The sequence below is a fragment of the Mytilus californianus genome, unplaced genomic scaffold (genome assembly GCF_021869535.1).
Source record: "Mytilus californianus isolate M0D057914Y unplaced genomic scaffold, xbMytCali1.0.p SCAF_14, whole genome shotgun sequence".
NCBI lineage: Eukaryota > Metazoa > Mollusca > Bivalvia > Mytilida > Mytilidae > Mytilus > Mytilus californianus.
In genome coordinates this window covers 3,457,750-3,478,363 of record NW_026262626.1, presented here as the reverse complement: position 1 = coordinate 3,478,363, position 20,614 = coordinate 3,457,750, and the positions used below count along the sequence as shown (strand labels likewise).

General features: G+C 32.8%; 1 protein-coding gene across 2 annotated transcripts in view; it reads left to right on the top strand.

Moving 5' to 3' along the window:
- Nucleotides 1–4,946: 4,946 nt before the first annotated feature.
- Nucleotides 4,947–20,614, top strand: part of LOC127724021 (uncharacterized) — a 46,587-nt gene continuing 30,919 nt past the window's right edge. The window contains exon 1 of one of the 2 annotated variants that reach the window (XM_052230770.1): nucleotides 4,947–5,198. The gene's annotated coding sequence lies outside the window, so the exon portion shown is untranslated. The remainder of the gene's footprint in view (nucleotides 5,199–20,614) is intronic. The other variant, XM_052230769.1, reaches the window with a different exon arrangement.

Sequence of the window (20,614 nt, the reverse complement as noted above, 5' to 3'; positions counted from 1 at the left end):
ACCTTTTGAAAATTTAAAAAGCACTTCGGCAACGGGCAAACATTCCGTGAAAATAAATTAACCAGAATACGACAGACACAAGTTTTTCTCTATACAGGGGGTCTCATTGGGGGGTTCTGATCCCGGATCCCGCTTACTGTTTTGTCAGATTCCCGTATCCCGCTTACACTATGTACGTAAGCAATTCTCATTTTTTTGTAATTTCCCGTGTCCCGCTAGACTTCATTTCCCGTTTTCACGGCACAATAATTTGACTTTCACGTGTCACGCTTACAAAAAATCGGCAATCCCGGGTCACGCTTAGACCCAAATGAGACCCACGTTACACCCTGATGTCTATTATATAAAGGTGTATATGTATTTCTTTCAGAGACATGCAAGTGCATGTGCAAGAGGGTCTGGACAGGATGGAGACGATGGGTCTTCATTTCTATATTCTTTAATTTTGTGGGACATTTTTTCTCTTCTTCTTTATTTTTTTGCCCCGTCTCTATTCTTCAAGTTATGTTTTGGGACTTTATTGCATCATTTATTTTTGTCTATTCTTTTTGTGGTTTCAATATGTCTAAATCCGACATGCTTACTTGCAACCAGTGACGTAGCTCAGTTAAAATGGTCGAAATCGAGAAACAGATCAGTTTAGAACTCTATATACATAATAGTGAACTGAAGCAATTTTTAAACGTGACATTGTGATTTAACGGGACACCCTACTGGAGCCCCCTTTTCAGTTGCCCTTTATTCTCTATTCGGCCGCCTGAAGCCCACCCATTTTAAAGTTTTATCCAGGAAATTAGTCTTCATATGCAAATAGGCCGCGATGACATTGGCGTAGCTTACTTTGACGCAACCAAGGCAATTGCCTCTTTAAAAAAAATATAAGAAAAAAATAAAAATAAAAACTTTTCTTTATAATCTTCAAAACAATTTTCACCAAATTGTCTTGTTGTCGTTATTGATTCATACAAGGAGATAAGACCAGAGACATATATACACAGAGTGTGTATATATGTCTCTGATAAGACTAAGAGGAGGGAAATGTTTCCATAAGTCTTGAACTTGCAAAGGGTATGAATCAATAACGGCAACAAGACTGACAATACAAGTCGGTGTGTAAGCGTTTAGTAACGAGTCTGCTACATTTTGTGAAAATTGTTTAGAAGATTATAAAGAAAAGTTTCTTTATTTTTATTTTTTTTTATACTTTTTTTAAAGAGGCAACTGCCTCGGTTGCCTCAACGTAAGCTACGCCGCAATGACAAATACGGACATAACATAAGCTCTAATCACAGGCACTTGTCTCAGAAAAAAAATTCCTATATACCTTTTTCTGAGACAAGTGTCTGTGGCTCTAATGAGTGTTTAACCGACATACTACAAGACATAACAATTAATACACATGCAATAAGTTACATAGCACAAAATAAAGCACTATAAGCAAGGGTGTCGTTCTTTTGATTATTATGACTTAATCTAGTTTTCTCCCCTTTATGCGCAAATTTCGTTAATGTACACATGCAATAATAAATTTTCATAGATGGTCAGGTGTGATATGAACATACTCAATGGGTTCCGTGGATTGCTGCTGTCGGTTAAAAAATTAAACTGTAAAAAGTGAATCCATTTACTTTATCAGCCAAATACAGGATTTAAAAGAAATCAAACTTTTCTTTAAATGTTTTTTCTTGATCTTGGAAGATAAGCTTCTGTCCAAGTTTCATAACAATCTATGAAAGATTACAAATGTACGTAGCAGGTGAAAAATATTTAATCCAATACCGTCTGTTAATTGCCCCCCCCCCCCCCTCCAAAAAAATGGTAAAATACTAAAAAATAAAAAAATATATAATTTTTAGACTGAAATTTGCTGACTGTTATAAAAGTCTTGAAATCATTTTAAAATAAAGAAATATATCTCTCCCATGCAAAGCTCTGATTCTTTGTCCGGAATTGGCTATACTTTAGGTACGTTTTATTTTGATCAGCTAGCGCGCTCTTCCGATGTTTTATTAGGCTTTGGGTTTTCAAATATTTCGGCCTCGATCATCACTGATGAGACATTAATTGTCGAAATGCGCATCTGGTGCAAAAAAAATGGTTCAGTTGGTGTTACCATTTTTACATAAAATTCGATGAAGTTTTGACAAAGTAATTGATGCGTAACAAACGGTATCTACTTGTTAACTAATAAAAACAATGTTCTTTTCAGTAAAATGCGGAAAAATTTAAAGTAAATTATGGTCTGGATACTCTTTTGATCATAAAAATGTTTCTGCCTATATTCTGTAAAGTTTCATGAAGGTTTGACAAAATTTATTGATGTTTTTAAAAAAAATTAACTACAGGCTGAACATAAATATTGACGACGCCAACGCCGATTACGGAATCTAGGATTGCTATGTCTCGCAGGCTCGACAAAACTGCATATCGTATCTCAGCAGATAATGAATTGCTTTAAACTATAGGAAAGGGAGGATACTTCACAGTAGATTAAGATTTTGACAGAAACGAACAAATAAATAATATGATACCATTTGATTAAAAAGTAAATTTCTTCCGACTGTTATCTTTAATTACAAGTCAGTGATCAAGAACTACAAGGCTCATGTGCTTTAAGCCAGATCTTTCAATGTATTTAGATTAAAATATATTTTCCCCAAAATTCATGTGTACGCCCGTGCGTTTTGACGTAAACGTAACTACGCCTGCATACGCGTATGGTCATGGCCATATGCGTATACTCATATGGTCCGACCATACGCGTATGGTCGGACCATATGAGTATTATACTCGTTTGGTTATTAACCAATCTAATTAAAATATAGAACTCGGATTTCTTTATACTACATACGAGTATAACGAAATCCGAGTTCTATATTTTAATTAGATTTTATTAACGGGCCGGACCATACGAGTATTAAGACCATATGGATATTTTTCGAATAATTCTATCTTTCTTTGCAGGTACACACAGCTCATTCTCTGAACAAAAAACGAAACAAGTTAATATCTGAATTCTTTTATCTTTTACATATGGTCTAAATCTTGGTGTGTCTGATATCTTGCATTCGCTAAGAGTCAATTCAAATTAATCTCCTTTATACTGCCGATATTCGTCGAAACCACATGCGTTTGGGGCATGGATTTTTTTCTGTTTTCTTAGTGTTTAAATTATTATTTCAGAAACAAAATTTCTTCTTATTTCTACTTATGTTCATTAAATTGATGTGTTCTTGTTTCTATTCATACCATCTTACTGTCATTGTAAGATCGTATGAATAGGAGCAAGATTAGAACACATGAACAAATTTACTAAAAACAATAAGAAATGTTTAAGAAATTATAATTTAATAAAACAAATTTAAACACCAAAAGACGAATGACCAAAGTGCCTGTGAGTTAAGCGATTTACTTATTGTTTAACAGTTCATTTAGATATTTAATTTTCTTGAAGTAATTTTCCAAAGTCGACATATTGCGTTTTCGTATGAACAAATCGATAATGACCATGTTAAAATTATCAATTTTACTATAATTCTTACTTGTAAGTAACATTCACTCTACTAAATTTATCATGTAAATATGACTACCATATGATTGAATAAGTCAAAATTTCATTTTTCGAAACTCTTAATTTATGCGACACCTTTTCGACGTTCATCTTGTCAATTACCCGGACCATACGCGTATGGTCGGACCATATGAGTATGTACGCGTATGGTCCAAATACTTATATGGTCCGGAACATATACATTGTAATACAAGAGATTGGCAACTATGCGAAATTTAGTGATAAAATAAGTTTATTGTACTCTATTGTAATAATACTGGAAAGAGGTTTGTTTATTATTCTTTTGTTTTTATTTTAACATATGCATCTCTTACTTGAAAATATGGACGATTAAGAGAACACCATAAAACAATCGGCCTTGAAATGATGCGATAGGTTTTGTTCTTCATATATTTTTAACATTGATATCCCCACTTATAATGGCGGGGTATCAAGGTGAAAAAAAAGACTTATGCACATGTACAATTGTACCATAATTATACACATTCAATCAGAGACATATGATACATTTTTATTATATGTCTCTGATAACATTAATAATAATACAGAAATAATTATTGTATAAACCCCAAAAAATAATTCTGTACATACGTAAATTGAATTCTAACTGTATCCATGCAGAGACATAGATACTACCATACATGCATGATCATACATGTTTCAGCTCTATGTACGCTGGGAATAATATAACTAACAATATAATATGTCCCAGATTAACGAAATATTTTTATATACAGAAAAAAAAACCAAACAAAAACTAAAAACTAAAAACAATTAAAATCCTTTATCTACGAAATGATTTTTTATAATAAGTTATAATGCTCTTGGTATTCTTTACACATAAAAATAATAACGTAGATCAGGGACTTTCTATACTAACGTTAGTATAGAAAGTCCTGTATATAAAAGAAAGTCCCTGCGTAGATATACGCAAATATAATTATATATTAATTTTGCTTGATCTCGAAATGTATAAAAAATAGATTTATTGACATAGATCATTTTTCGATACTCACTGTGTGGCAGGTTCGTACAGATACATATATAAACATGTGTATATAGGTCTCTGGTTAGTGTGCTCTAAAATTTAAAAAAACCAGCGAGCTCACCCATTTGCGTACGTGTTGTCTAGCTTAATTGGGCCTAATGTTGCACAAAGGAAATAAATTAAACTTTTGTTGCAAATGAATCCTCTATTTTAATGAAGAAAAGAAACAGCAATATACCTATGTCGAATATTTAGTTTGAATACCCCGCCACGGAAACAGCTCACTGCAAGTTAAAAATATCTACCAATGAAAAAATAGATTATTACTGACGATTGTCACACAAGTGCTTATATACATCATTAATCGTGGGTTATTCTCCAAGCATTATATAAACATTATACGATAGAAATTAACAAACAGCACAATTATATTCATAATTATACATAAACAAAAATTCAAAGTATTTTAATACAAGTGGTAAACTATAAAACTGATTTATTCACCGCCTTCAAAGCTGTTGTAAACAAACGTTCAAATGACCACGATTGGCTTTGTTTTAAAATGATCAATAATGGAGTCGATGTACTCTTAGCGAGGACAAAACAAGGGACCGAAGCGATTGTACTTGGGTGATGAAGGTAAGTTTTTTCAATTTGTTTTATTAATACTAGATTAATAAGTTGATTAGCAATTATAGAATTTAGGAGATTTAAATGAATGGTAAGGCCACGTGGGTAAGGCGTACAAGGTAAACTATGTCATACACGATCAGCTTAAGGTTCATGTGGACCCTTTGGGTTAAATGGCTGCAATTTCACCTCTGAGTACAGACAAACCTGAATATCTGGATAAATTTTAAGGCATAGCATGCTCTAGATAAATAAAATTCAAATACATTTTCTCTTTTAGAAAATTAAAAACTTAACTGGCTTTTACGGTGCACCTTTTTCATTACTCCAGAAAGTACCAAAAATAAAAGTTATTTCAGATTTCAGAAATTAAAAAGAAAATTTCTTCAAATTTTTTTTTTTTGCCAAAAAAGGGGGGTATTTTTTTTTTTTTTTTTTTTTTTTTTTTTTTTTTTTGGGGGGGGGGGGGGGGGGGTCAATACGCAACAGCAAAGTGTATTTCTCAAAGCAAAAAAAAAGGGGGGGTAATTTTTTGTTGTTTATGTTTGGGGGTGGGGATCAATTCGCAACAGGATAGTGTATTGCTCAAAAGCAAAAGATTCAATATAAATTCAAATCATATAACCAATTCTAAGTTCTTTGACTACTGTTATTCAGTGTCAGAAACCTATTATGTGTCAAATATTTAATTACAATCCAAATTCAGACCTGTATCAAGCACGAATATTGTATCCATTTTCACCCCAACTGTTCAGGGTTGGACCTCTGCGGTCGTATCCAGCTGCGCTCAGCGAAGCTTTTTATTTTAAGTTTTTACCAAGCCTTTCTTCCTTTTTTCAAAAGATTTTTTTTGGAAGGACTTAAATTGCCTGAATAATTTATTGTTATTCCAAGGTAACAATAAGAATTAACAGTCTCAAGATGCCCATTTTCTACTTTTAATAGAATAATTACAATGTAATTTCCCATTAGAATTGAATATGATTATTTTTGATTTTTGTTTGTTGACATCAAGTTTCCAAAGGGAACAATATTTAGTTAGCTCATTAAGTGCATTCTGTAGCTCTTCTTGGGTTTCTGATAATAAAATAATGTCATCTGCTTATAATAATGATGTTAGTTTAACATCCATTATTACAGCTGGCTGAGTGTTTGCATGATTAAGGTCATTGACAAGGCCATTTATATAGAGGTTAAATGAAGTTGGGCTAAGTACATCCATTGTTTTACTCCACAAGTTGATATAAAGTCATGGCTAATACCATTTTGAAATTTAATTTTTTTTTCATTATACATTGATTGAATGACATTAAAATGATTGAAAAACTAAGTGCCTGGGAGTCTGTTATATTAGAGCAAAGAAGTCTGGAGAAAATCAAGAAAAGAGATAGTACAATGTAGTAGACTTTTTTACTTTTATAAGTAAATAATCTGAATGTCTAAGGGACATAAATAAGCCAATAAAATAATTTACCTATACAAGTAAATAAAATACACTTGTATAAGTATCTTACACATTTACTTATATAAGTATATTAATATTTACTTCTTCAAGTATATAAAAAATGATTTGTACAAGTAGTACCCCTGATTGTACCCTGAGGGGTTGAAGGCAAACAATACAACAATATACACAATGCAAACATTATGAAATATTAATTAAACATCATATATATATACCAATAGTAAAAAAAAAAACCCAAAAAACTAGTGATGATTATTTGAGACTACTATAACACATAGGGTTATCATAAGTAGTCTCAGTGATTATGCAGGTGTGGTGTCCACTCTCCTCAGTGCAAAAGACTTTTTGATAAACTTATTTGTAACAACAACAATTGAGTTTTACAAGTCAGATGTACGTAAGAGTTTTTTGTTAGATGCTTAGGTGATGCATTAGAATATTTTGTTTGTGCATGGTGATCAAATGAGGGGTAACTCTGCATGAAGGCCAAAAAAAAGGTAGGGTTAACTTTTAATTTTGCAGTTATTCCTTGAGAACAGTAAGCAGCACAAGGTTTTCAACTAAATGATCATGTGACCATACATGCCATATGACCTACTTTTACATGTTTGATAAAGGTCAAAAGGTAAAATAGTCACGTATAATTGTAACTAAAAGTTGACCGCCCAACAACTTTAGAATTAAACAAAGAGCCGTAATAGACATGGCTGATCTGATGAGATACGTGTCATGCATGCATGACACGTAATATGACAACAAAGATAAATCAAATACAAGGGTCGTCACATGTAAAAATTTAGTTTTGGGTGATTAGATCAATAATTCAAGTTACATGTAGTAAGCGTTAGATACAGAACCAAAGGTAACAAAAAAAAAACAAGCTGGTAACAACTGTTGCCGTATAGTTTTTCTGCACGAGTAGTCAGGTAAAGTCCAAGGCGAAAGCCAAGGACCTTGACCTGAATACAAGCGCAGAAAAACTATACGGTTGATTGTTACCATCTGCTTTATATTTGTCTTGCCTTGACGGAGTCAAAAAGCGAGACATAGGTATGCTGTTTCCGGCGGTGTCGGCGTCAACAATGTATTAGTTTGTGATTAGGTCTATGATGTTTGGTATGCAGTTGTATTAGCATTGGCACATCTCATTACCATGGAGATTATTTGGCCCCGCCCCCTCAGTCAAGGTCTATTGACTTTGAAACTTTTCATTGTTTACATGTATTAGTTTGTGATTAGGTCAATTTATGGGGAACCACTAGTGGTAGGTCAATGATATTTGGTATGCAGTTGTATAAGCATTGGCATATCTCATTTCCATGGAGATTATTTGGCTCCGCCCCCTTACCCCTTAGTCTTGGTCTATAGACTTTGAAAATTTTGCTAAGTTAACATGTATTAGTTTGTGATTAGGTCAGTTCAAGGGGAACCATTAGTGGTAGGCCAATGTTAATTGGTGTTCAGTTGTATAAGCATTAGCACATCTCATTTCCATGGATAATATTTGGCCCCGCCCCTCAGTCATGGTCAATTTAATTGTAAACTTTTGCTTAGTTTACATGTATTAGCTTGTGATTAGATCAGTTGAAGATGAACTGTTAATGTTAAGTCAATGATATTTGGTATGCAAATTTATTATATAGCTCCAACCCTAATCATGGTTCATTGACTTTGAAACTTTTACATAGTTTACAAGTTAATGTTTGTGTTTAGGTTTGTTTAAAGGGAAAGACTTATAATAAGTCAATGGTATTTGGTATGCAGTTGTATTAGCATTGGCACATCTCATTATCAAAATTACAAAAAGGCGAGACATATCTCTGTGATAACAGTTTATGTTACTATTGTTTTGTATCTGACTTGTACGACGTTTTTAATTAGAAAGTAATACATTTTGCATTTAAGACATTGTATGATTAAACAGATTGAACACAAAAAATGTGCATACCGGTTTATGTACCACGATGTTTGGAGATATTTAGTCTTTAATTATTAGGGATTTTGCGTTTTGTAAGGGGGGACCCGCTGACTGACCTAAGGGGGAGCCGCTCCAGTCACGCTTCAGTGATTCCCTATATAATCAACCAAATTTTTCCCACGAAAGGGAAGCCCGGGCCCCTAGGGCCCCCCTGGATCCGCCTATGTAAGTGAAGTAGGAGTAGATTGAAAAGTTGAGAAATTGGGGGGAGGGGATAAATTCTTAAAGTGACAAGAAAAAAGCAATAAAAAGACCTTTAATCTATACTTTCTATCATAATAGTCTCATAGTCTAGAAATAAATTAATGTCCACTTTCGAAGCCACTTTATATTTTAATAACACAATAAATTGCCTCACCTTTGCAAATGTGTAAAGCGGGTATGGTCCCTTTTCCTGACTCCTACACCCATGCATTTATACATGTATATATCCCTCCACACTAAGAAAAAAGCATACATTCATGTACATATGTTCATACAAACAAAGTGAAACAAAGAAATATGTTTTGCCTCCTCCATCCCTCATTATGAAAGTGTGATGGGGCGCACGCTGTAATTACCCCCTCCCCCAGCTCAAATCCTCCCCCCTCCCAAAAATAAACAAAACAAAAAAGAAACAAACCAAAAAAAAACTAAATGAATAACAGATTTTACAATGTTTAAGACATTTAAAAATTCAAAGACTTATGCAAATGAAATAAGAAAGAATAATCAGACAAACTTAAATTTTTATACAACATGTATAAATATTGTCAAAATCAATAAAATAAAGAATAAGATATATATAAATAATAATAAAAAAAAAAACTGCTTCTCTTTTTTATGGGGAATAACATGCATTGAAAAATAATTTATTTTGTCTCGTTTTAAATTTCTTGATCCACTTATTTTGGAATCATATTTTTTGTTTTGTTTAATTTCATGCTCATGACTGTAATATGACATTCCACATATGAAATCAGGAATATATCCTGTTGGCGAAAAATGTCGGTATATGTTCAGTCAAGAAAAAACTGACCTTCATCCATTTCGTAGCAATACAAGATATAAACCTGCCTCTACGTGATATACGTTGGAAGATTATATAGATTTAACAAAGCTTGAATTGTCTTTTCTACCAATAGAAAAAAATATAAAAAACAATCTTACTAAGGGCATAAGAATAGTGCTACGCAATTTGAAAAATGATGAAACAATAGTAATAAGGCAGATAAAAATTCAAATTGTGTTATTTTAGACAGGCTAGACTACATAGCAGAAGTCACAAGACAACTAAATACTCAACATTACTGCCAATTAGATTCATTTAACATGGCAGAACTGAAAATCCAGGTCATTGAGTATGTTAAATCATTATAGACCAAGGCATAATCGACAATATATAATTCAAATTTTTAACAAATGGTCAAAAATTAAGAGATGCACGTTTAGGGAGAATTTATATTCTCCCAAAAAATTCACCCTTGAAACTGAGACGTTTAAACAAATACAACATGATGGATTAAATGAATTAAATATAATTCCACCTGGCAGACCAATTATATCACAGTGTGGTTCTGTAACTGAACTTAAAGGTCATTACGTTGACTATTTTCTTATACCAATAGTTCAAAATCAGTCTACATATATAAAAGATACTACATCGTTCATTAATATCATTGAGAAATTAAAACCTATGGCAAATAGCCTGTTGGTTTCGTATGATATAACACAGATGTTTACTAATCTTCCTCAAGAAGCTTTATTGAGTGCGGTTGAACTAGCCTATCATGACAGTTTTAACAAATCAAACTTCAAAGTCAGTGCTCCACCGGTCCATGTATTAATACATTTGTTGAGAATCATTTTAGAAAACAATGTATTTGAATTTAATGGAAAAATTTATAAACAAATAATAGGTACAGCAATTGGTGCAGTTCCTTCACCGGAAATCTGTGACATACTTATGTTTGAAATAATGAATCAAATTATTTCTGCATTTCAACATAAAGACAAAATATTTTATCATGGCAGATATAGAGACGATGGATTTATAATATATGATGGGACATCAGATGAAATTATAGATTTGTTTCATCTAGCAAATGGTTATAACCCCTTATTAAAGTTCACTTATGAAATCTCAAACGATAAAATGTCATTCTTAGATGTTGATGTAATTAAAAGTCAAGGATTTACAACACATGGCATTCTTGACCTTGAAATACATTTTAAAGAAACCAATTCTTATCTGTTTCTACTCACTCACAGCATGTATTCAGAGGATTTATTAAAGGTGAAGCAATACAGCAAATTAGAAACACAAGTGACCATAACAAATTAATAAACAATCTAACTAATTTCAAAGTGAAATTATTAGATAGGGGTTATGATAACGTTGAAATAGATGATAGTATTACTGATGCTTTATCAATTGACCGTACTGAATTACTACAACAAAACAAATCAAAAGAAAAACAAATTATTCCATTAGTTTTAATAACTAAATATAATCCATATATACGTAAAATAAAGAAACGTATAATGAAACACTGGCATTTATTACAGTTTGACGAAGAATGTGTACAAATATTCAATACAGCACCAATAGTTGCGTATAGCAAACACAAAAGTGTTGGAGATAACCATGATAACATTGCTTTGTAGATCAAAGTTAAAGACTTAAACATAAAATTGACAGTTGGACCCCTGATGATGGCAGATCTGTCATAATAACTAGATCTATTGAAGAAGAATTTAAATATAAATATATCAATATATACATGAATAACTTTCATATTTGATTATATTCAAATAATGCCTCTTAAAATGACCATCCCAAGCTTAACTGCTGAAACACTAAAGTAGTGTCGGGTCCTATCATGCAATATGGGATGCGTGGTTGCATGGGTGTTTTATTATAACAAAATGATGAAATGAATCCTGCAGCACTATTTATAGGCTATGTAATTTGATACCCAAATGCTCTCAGGAACATAAATTTCATGAGATATATGGGAATTAGTATTATATTACATTTTTTGATAAGATAGCAAGTTTCAATAATATTACAGTTTTTAGTAATATTGATGTTATATTACAGTTTTCAGTAATATTATAATATTACAAGTTTCAGTAATATAAACCCTTTATTACAGTTTTTTGTAATATTACAGATTATGTTATATTACAATTTAATGTAATATTACAGTTTTCAGTAATTGCCTGGACTGTTCCAGAAGACCCAAGTATGGATCATTTTCCATCCCTATATATCAAAAATGGGTGGATATTTATTGACGTTGAAACTGATTTTGTGCTATCAGAATTCGACTTAAGCAAATTCCTTGAACATGAAGAAACATGGAAACATTTGTTTGCAGTTACTCTTGCAGTGAGTAACTTCGTAGACACTTTATTTAATTTCAGTATTTTGGGGCATAGTTAGCTTATTTTATTAACATAATATTAATGAACATTTTCATATAAATTATATAAATTTGTAAAACAAGGTAATTAGGTCACAAGGTGTAGATAAAGTGCCTATGAACTCACTGAATGCATGAGTGACTCTATTCATACAAAGTGTCCTGTAATAATAGTTATCCCATGAGGATGCGGTGTGTCAGTGTAAGATCACCCCGGAGGCCAGAGGGTGATCTAACACTGACACACCAAGTCCGAATAGGATAACTATTTTACATCCCAGCTGTTTTAGATAAGACGAAAAACCATTTACAATTCATAAAATCTAGTTTAGAACGCCACACAACCATTATAATATACTTTATATATTACTATATAATATATACCCTGTATGACCCCCTAACATGATGTTTAAATATGAAACCATGTCAACTCGCCCCACTGGCCAATCAGCCCACACTAAATCACCACTTTCTAAAAAATCGCCCCACTCTTGTTTACCGACTCACCCCACTTATGAAAAAGAATAAAATCCCATTGAGCAATCAGTCTGACAACTCGCCTTAGTGATGAAAAGGGTTAAAATCCCACTGAATAAAGGTCTGCCAACTTGCCCCACTTATGAAAATATATTGCTTCCTTTAAATATGTTAAATTACTGAGAGTTGGTATCCAGTTGTCCTGGTGTAGCGGTATGTGTCGTGAGTTGATATGCCAAAGGTCTTGAGTTCGAATCCCAGCATAGACAATGGATTTTTTCTACATAAATTTTGAGAGTGTGTCTTTTCTCAATAAATATTTCTAAGTTTTATTGTGGATTAGGCATTCCCGCCAAAATGTTTCAGAACAAAGGAAAGCATGCAAAACAAAGGACCTCAAGCTGGGGTGATCTGGTAGGGATGATCCGGCTCAGATCACCCCTGGTAGAACAAATGAGCTGGGATGTTACACTCGTTATTGTACTGTTTTTCTATAGCTCTGCTGGAGGCAAAGTCCTACAAAATATAAATATATATATATGTAAACTCTCTAGTCTTTAAAACCGTTGTATGGTTTATATGACCGTGGGCTTCATACGATGCTGACGCTTTGGCAATTGATTAACCGTTAGGTTTTCTGATTGGACCACTTTCAGTTATATATATGTAGTTGTCAAATTTAATTGGTCTTTATAATAATTGTAAGGTGGATATGTCCGTTGTCCTGGGTTACCCCGACACTTAACCGTATTTTTCGGAGGATCATTGTTCAACATTAAGTTTAAAGTAATTGAGTCTGTTTATCAATGTTTATAACTCAGTTTAATGCCTTCAAGTTCCTGCCTGTAGTCGTACGGTTTTGGCTTATTTGTCAAAAACTGAAGTACATTTGGTAAGGATAGATTTGATCAGCAGGTCAATTGTCTATCTCTGAATTTTCAGAAAAATCAAGACAACCCATTTTGGGAGTTATTGCCCCTTAAAATGTCATTTTATTTTGCAAATGATTTTGCTGTTTTTGGTTACATGTAGTATCTCTAAGCTATAAATTTTAAAGTTAAAGAATTTTTAAACCGTAAAAACAATAAGATCTACAAATAGGTCAACTTGGCAGAAATCGTCAAATGACCCGTTTATAGGAAAGAGGGGCGAAAGGTACCAGAGGGACAGTCAAACTCATAGATATAAAATAAACTGACAACGCCATGGCTAAAAAATAAAAAGACAAACAGACAAATAATAGAACACATGGTACACAAGACACAACATAGAAAACTAAAGACTAAGCAACACGAACCCCACCAAAAACTGGGGTTGATCTCAGGTGCTCTGGAAGGGTAAGCAGATCCTGCTCCACATGTGGCACCCATCATGTTGCTCATGTTATTACAAATCCGGTCAATAGTCTAATTCGGTAGGTCACATTCGTGGTGAAAAGGGAAGTGGATTATAATTACGACATAAGGAACATATCCGATATCATCTGTGAAACGGTTATTCCATAACGGTCAACCAACTCGTGATGGCGTCCATAAAATTAACGAAGGGATGATTTCAACTTTACCATTTGGAACTCTTGGTTTAAGAGCTTCCTTGTGAGCAGCAACCCTCTATCAAGGAAATCATGATAGGAAATACACTGAGCCCGGGAATATCTTATCAATTGAAAGATATATACTCCGTATGCAGGCGCTGCTTGAATGTTTGCACATAGAAATGGAAAGTATTGCCTTTAAATGATGATCTTTACCCTTTTTAGCTCACCTGACCTAAAGTACCAAGGGAGCTGTTCTCATCACTCCAGGAGCGTCCGTCATCATTGTCTGTCCTCGTTAACTTTTACAAAAGCTTCTCCCCTGAAAATACTCATTACTGGAACAAATTTTACCAAACTTGGCCACAATCATCATTAAGATATCTAGTCTGATGACCATGCCTGCCAACCAGAACGACCGACATGGCAAGAAATAGAACATAGGGAGGGGTATATACTAAATGTGTCTATTATCGTGAAAACTTCTATAAATGAAAAAATTCTGACGGGGATAGAAATGTTCAGAAGGTTAAGATCTACCTACTGTCTATATACATCAAAACTGCCAGACAATTTCTTATAGGAGTAATTGCCCTAAAATGACGACCTTTATTATTTTCTTTATGTTTGCCTATTATCTTGAAAACTATAACAGATAGAGTCAGAAACCTTTTTTTTGGCAAAACTAATGAGCAAGACAAAATCTAGAAATAATGCAACATAGCTAAAATTGACCTGCAACTTTTTATTGTGTTTTTTGCCCTTTAATAACGATTTTAGTCGAGCCTGCGACTTTTGTTGCAGAAAGCTCGACATGGGATAGTGATCCGGCGGAGTTTTTCGTGGTCAAATCCATATATCAGATACTATAAGCAGTAGGTATACTATATTTAGTATATGGAATGATTGTAAGGTGTACATGTCCAACTGGTAGGTGTCATCTGACCTTGACCTCATTTACATGGTTCTGTGGTCAAAGTTAAGTTTTTTGAGTTTTGGTCTTTTTTTCTAATACTATATGCAATAGGTCAACTATATTTGGTGTATGGAAATATTTTATGATGTACACGTCTCGCAGGTTTTATCAGTCAGGGATATAACTCTATAGGGTTATTACAGAAATATAACATACATTTGTTATTGTGGACTAAAAAATCAAAGAACTGTGATAACATATGTATGTTACATGTTTCAAAGGTACAATATACATCACTAGTTTAGTTAAAATGCATACAAGTTCTATTGACATTACTATTGTCTTTATGTATACTTAACTATAGAAAGATATAACAGTTCATAGTTTGCCAATTTTGCATAGTACACCTATATGTTATTACAGAAAAAATATGCCTGTAATAACTAAAGGGTGTTATCACAGCTTCTCTATATCACTCCAAAGCATTTTTTCAGACATACATCATGCTTAATTACAATGTATTTTAATTTATTGTAAGAAATAATGACCAGAGCATGTAATGAGGTTCTGCGCAAGCTTCCCAGTAATTCCCAAGTGTCTCATATAATAAGTTACATTCCTTTAATAACTAAGCTATGTTATTACAGCTAAGTTTATCCCTTAAAAGCCCCGTCTCATTGATTTACCATGGTTAATCAAAAATGTATTAATCAAAATAAAAAATTCATTATCAAGGCTATGCATTTAGTTTCTGCGCAAAGTCTCAAGAGTTCCCTAGAGCCCATTATAAATTTAAATATTTTTGATATATTTTACAAATAACGAACATATGTTATTGCAGATTTAGAAAATTTAAGGAATAAAGAGTAGACAACTCATGAAAGTATCTGTAATAACACACGCAAGTTATTTCCTGTAATAACCCTATAGAGTTATATCTCTGACTGTTTATTTGACCTTGACCTCATTTTCACTGTTCATTTCTCAGTGTAAAGTTTTTGTGTTTTGGTCTGTTTTTCTTCAACTATAAGCAATAGATCAACTATATTTGTTGTATGGAAGGATTGTAAAGTGTATATGTCTGTCTGGCAGGTATCATCTGACCTTGACCTCATTTTCATGGTTCATTGGTCAATGTTAAGTTTTCATGGTTAAGTTTGTTTCTTAGATACTATAAGCAAAAGGTCAACTATATTGAATGCATACATTGATTGTAAGGTGTACATGTCTGTTTGGCATGGTTCATCTGACCTTGACCTCATTTTCATGGTTAAGTTAAGTTTTCTTGGTTAAGACTGTTTCTAAAACAATAAGCAATAGGTCAACTATGTTTGGTTTATTGAATGATTGTAAGGTGTACATGTATTTCTCGTTTGGTTTATGTGACCTTGACCTCATTTTCTTGGATCATGTTAAGTTTATGTGTTACTTGTAGTAAAGCTTTATATTTAGGACTATCAACATAAAATCAATGGTTAGTAAAGAAGGCGAGACATTTCAGCATGTGCACTCTTGTTACTATTTTGTTGCATTTTTGCCTAATATCTTTGAAACTGTAACAGATATATAAGATAGAAACGGTAAAAAGCAAAAGGGATCAGCAAGACACGATCTACGAATAAGTCAAGATGGATTGAATTGGAGTTCTTGCTCTTTAATGAACATCTTTACCAATTTTTGTGTTTTTGCCTATTATCTTGAAAACTGTAAAGGATAGATAGACACTTTAAATATGCATTATAGGAGAAATGATCAGCATGACAAGATCTACGAGTGAATCAAATTTTGTCGAAATCGTTAATATACTCTTTATAGGAGTGATTGCCCAAAAATAAGATTTTTTTACCTTTTTTGTAGTTGGGCAAAAAGTAAAAGAAGATAGACTAAGAGAGAAACCATTAACATAAAAAAAGACCAGCAATACAAGATTGTCAAAGAGATATTTTCGTCATGAATTCTATTCTAGTTTACATGCAATGTTGGAGAGAATCCATTGCTGATTGCATTTTTTAAGCAAACTATATTTTACAGCTAGGAGTTTTTTGCATGTGAGAGAGCTGTCTACTAACAGTTTTTTTTGGGTTTGCACTCTGTCTGTCTGTTTGTCTGTCTGTCTGTGCGGCAAATCAGTTTTCCACATTTTTTTTCTTCATCCTTGAAGATATTGAGTTGATATTTGGTGTACTATTTTATCATGACAAGATACAGATCAAGTTCGAATTTTTGTTCCAGTCTAATGATTTTGTGCAGAGTTATGGTCCTTGGACTTAAAAAATTCACTTAAATAATCAGTTTTCAACGCTTTTTTTCGTCATGCTTGAAGATATTGACTTGATATTTGTTATTTACATGTAGTTTACACCATGACAAGTTATAGATCAAGTTAGAATTTTGTTCCAATACAATAAATTTTAACCGGTAGGCAACTATGTATTGCCATTAAATACTCACAGAATGCTTGTTATTATTACATTTTTACTTTTGCCATCACTTGGCGTCCATCGTCGTCAGTCTGGTGTAAACTATTTTAAACATCTTCTCCTCTGAAACTACAGAACCAATTCCAATCAAACTTAAACTGAATGATGCTTAGGGTATCTAGAATAAAGTTTGTGTTTTATTTACTGGTTCGTCAAATAACATGACCGCCATGGCTAGAAATAGAACATAGGGGTAAAATGCAGTTTTTGGCTTTTTTCTCAAAAACCAAAGTATTTAGAGCAAATCTGACATGGGGTTTAAGTGTCTATTAGGTGAAGTTCTATCAGCCCTGAAATTTTCAGTTAAATCTGATAACCCATTGTTGGGTTGCTGCCACTAAATTGGTAATTTTCAGGAAATTTTGCAGTTTTTATACGACCGCAAAAAAAATTTTGTGGTCGTATATTGGTATGACGTTGGCGTCGTCGTCGTCGTTGTCGTCGGTCGTCGTCGTCGTCCGGCGTCGTCGTCCGAATACACATTAGTTTTCGCACTCTAACTTTAGTTTAAGTGAATGGATCTCTATGAAATTTCACCATAAGGTTCAATACAACAAAAGGAAGGTGGGGATTGATTTTGGGGGTTATGGTACCAACAGTTAAGGAATTAGGGGCCAAAAATAAGCATTTTCTAGTTTCCAGACAATAACTGTGGAACGGTGTATGGATCTCTCTGAAATTATACTACAAGTTTCCATACCACAAAGGGATGGTTAGGATTTGCTTTGGGGGGTTATGGCTCAAACCGTTTAAGAATTAGGGGCAAAAAAGGGGGAAAAACAAGGTTGTCCTGGTTAATGGACAAATACTTTAGTACAAAACATAATTTAAAGCAGTGTAAGGGAGATAAATCAAATACATTATTGAAATTATCTCCCTTACACTGCTTTTAAATTATGTATAAAGTAATGGTTAATGAACAATTAAGATAATTTAAAACAGTGTAAGAAAGGTAATCCAAATACAACGTTTTGGTTACTTCCCTTACACTGCTTTTAAATTATGTTTAAAGAAATGCATATTTATAAAGGAAGACCAGTAAAAATATCTGCAAATGTTGCATCTTTTTTTTTTACAAAAAAATCCATATGAAAGATTTGACACTATATTTTAAATTCTATTATAAAATAGATTAAGTTAGCACTATGGTAAATTTAAATGGGTAATTATGGTTTGGGGAAAAAAAGGGGGGGGGGGGTAAAAAGAAATTGTGGGGGGTCAATTTTTTCTCATTTCAGATTTCAGAAATTAAAAAGAATTATTCTTCAAATATTATTTTTTTTTCAAATTTCAAATATTGAAAAATTTCAAGAAGTAATCTTTAATTGCACAGTATGGCGCATTAGATTTGTAAAATCTTTGACCACATTTATTTATTTGTTATGCCGAATCTAACCGTGTATTTAGATTTTTAATTTTGGATCCAGTTTTCAAATTGGTCTACATTAAGGTCCAAAGGGTCCAAAATTAAACTTTGTTTGATTTTAACAAAAATTGAATTCTTGGGGTTCTTTGATATGCTGAATCTAAACATGTGTTTAGATTTTTTATTATGGGCCCAGTTTTCAAGTTGGTCCAAGTTGGGGTCCAAAATAAAACTTTGTTTGATTTCAACAAAAATTGAATACCGTATATGGGGTTCTTTGATATGCTGAATCTAAACATGTATTTAGATTTTAGATTTTTGGCCCAGTTTTCAAGTTGGTCCAAACTGGGGTCCAAAATTAAACTTTGTTTGATTTCAACAAAAATTGAATATATGGGGTTCTTTGATATGCTGAATCTTACCATGTATTTAGATTTTTTATTTGTGGCCCAGTTTTCAAGTTGGTCCAAATTGGGGTCCAAAATTAAACTTTGTTTGATTTCAACAAAAATTGAATATATGGGGTTCTTTGATATGCTGAATCTTACCATGTATTTAGATTTTTTATTTGTGGGCCCGCTATCAAATTGGTTCATATTGAGGTCAAAAGGGTCCAAAATTAAACTTTGTTTGAATTCATCAAAAATTTAATTATTGGGGTTCTTTGATATGCCAAATCTAACCGTGTTTTTAGATTTTTAATTTTGGGTCCCGTTTTTTAAATTGGTCTACATTAAGGTCCAAAGGGTCCAAAATTAAACTTAGTTTGATTTTAACAAAAATTGAATTCTTAGGGTACTTTGATATGCTGAATCTAACCATGTATTTTGATTTTGGACATTGGACCATAATAGGTAAATTAAAAAAATTGAAGTTATTAGACCACATTCTTTCTGTGTCAGAAACCTATGCTGTGTCAAATATTTAATCACAATCCAAATTCAGAGCTGTATCAAGCTTGAATGTTGTGTCCATACTTGCCCCAACTGTTCAGGGTTCGACCTCTGCGGTCGTATCAAGCTGCGCCCAGCGAAGCATTTTATTGGTTATTATCTTGAATATTATTCATGATAAAGATAAACTGTGATCAGCAAAAATGTTCAGCAAGGTAATATCTACAAATAAGTTCAATGATCAAAATTGTCAATTGACCCCTTAAGGAGTTATTGCCCTTTAAGTACAATTTTACACAATTTGTTTATCATGTTTTCTAACTTTAAAAAATCTTCTTCTCTGAAACTACTTAACTAATTCCAACCAAACTTAAGCTGAGTGATTCTAAGGGTATCTATAATCAAGTTTGTGTTTTATTTTCTGTTTCATAAAAAAATATGGCCGCCATGGCTAAAAATAGAACAAAGGGGTAAAATGCAATTTTTGGCTTATATCTCAAAAACTAAAGCATTTAGAGCTAATCTAATGAGAGGTAAAAATGTTTATTGGGCCAAGCTCTGTCAGCCCTGAAATTTTCAGATGAATCTAACAACCAGATTTTGGTTATCTTGAACATTATTAATGATAAAGATAAACTGTAAACAGCAAAAATGTTCAGATAAGTAAGATATACAAATAAGTTAGATGACCAAAATTGTCAATTGTCCCCTTAAGGAGTTATTGCCTTTTAAAATAAGTTTTTCACAATTTGTTCATTTAGTTTGCTTACTTTAAAAAATCTTCTCCTTTGAAACTGCTGAATCAATTTCAGCCAAACTTAGGGTTAATGAGTTTCAGAGTATTTAGTATGAATTTTGAATTTTATTTTCTTGAACATCAAGAAACATAGCCACTATGGTTAAAATGAA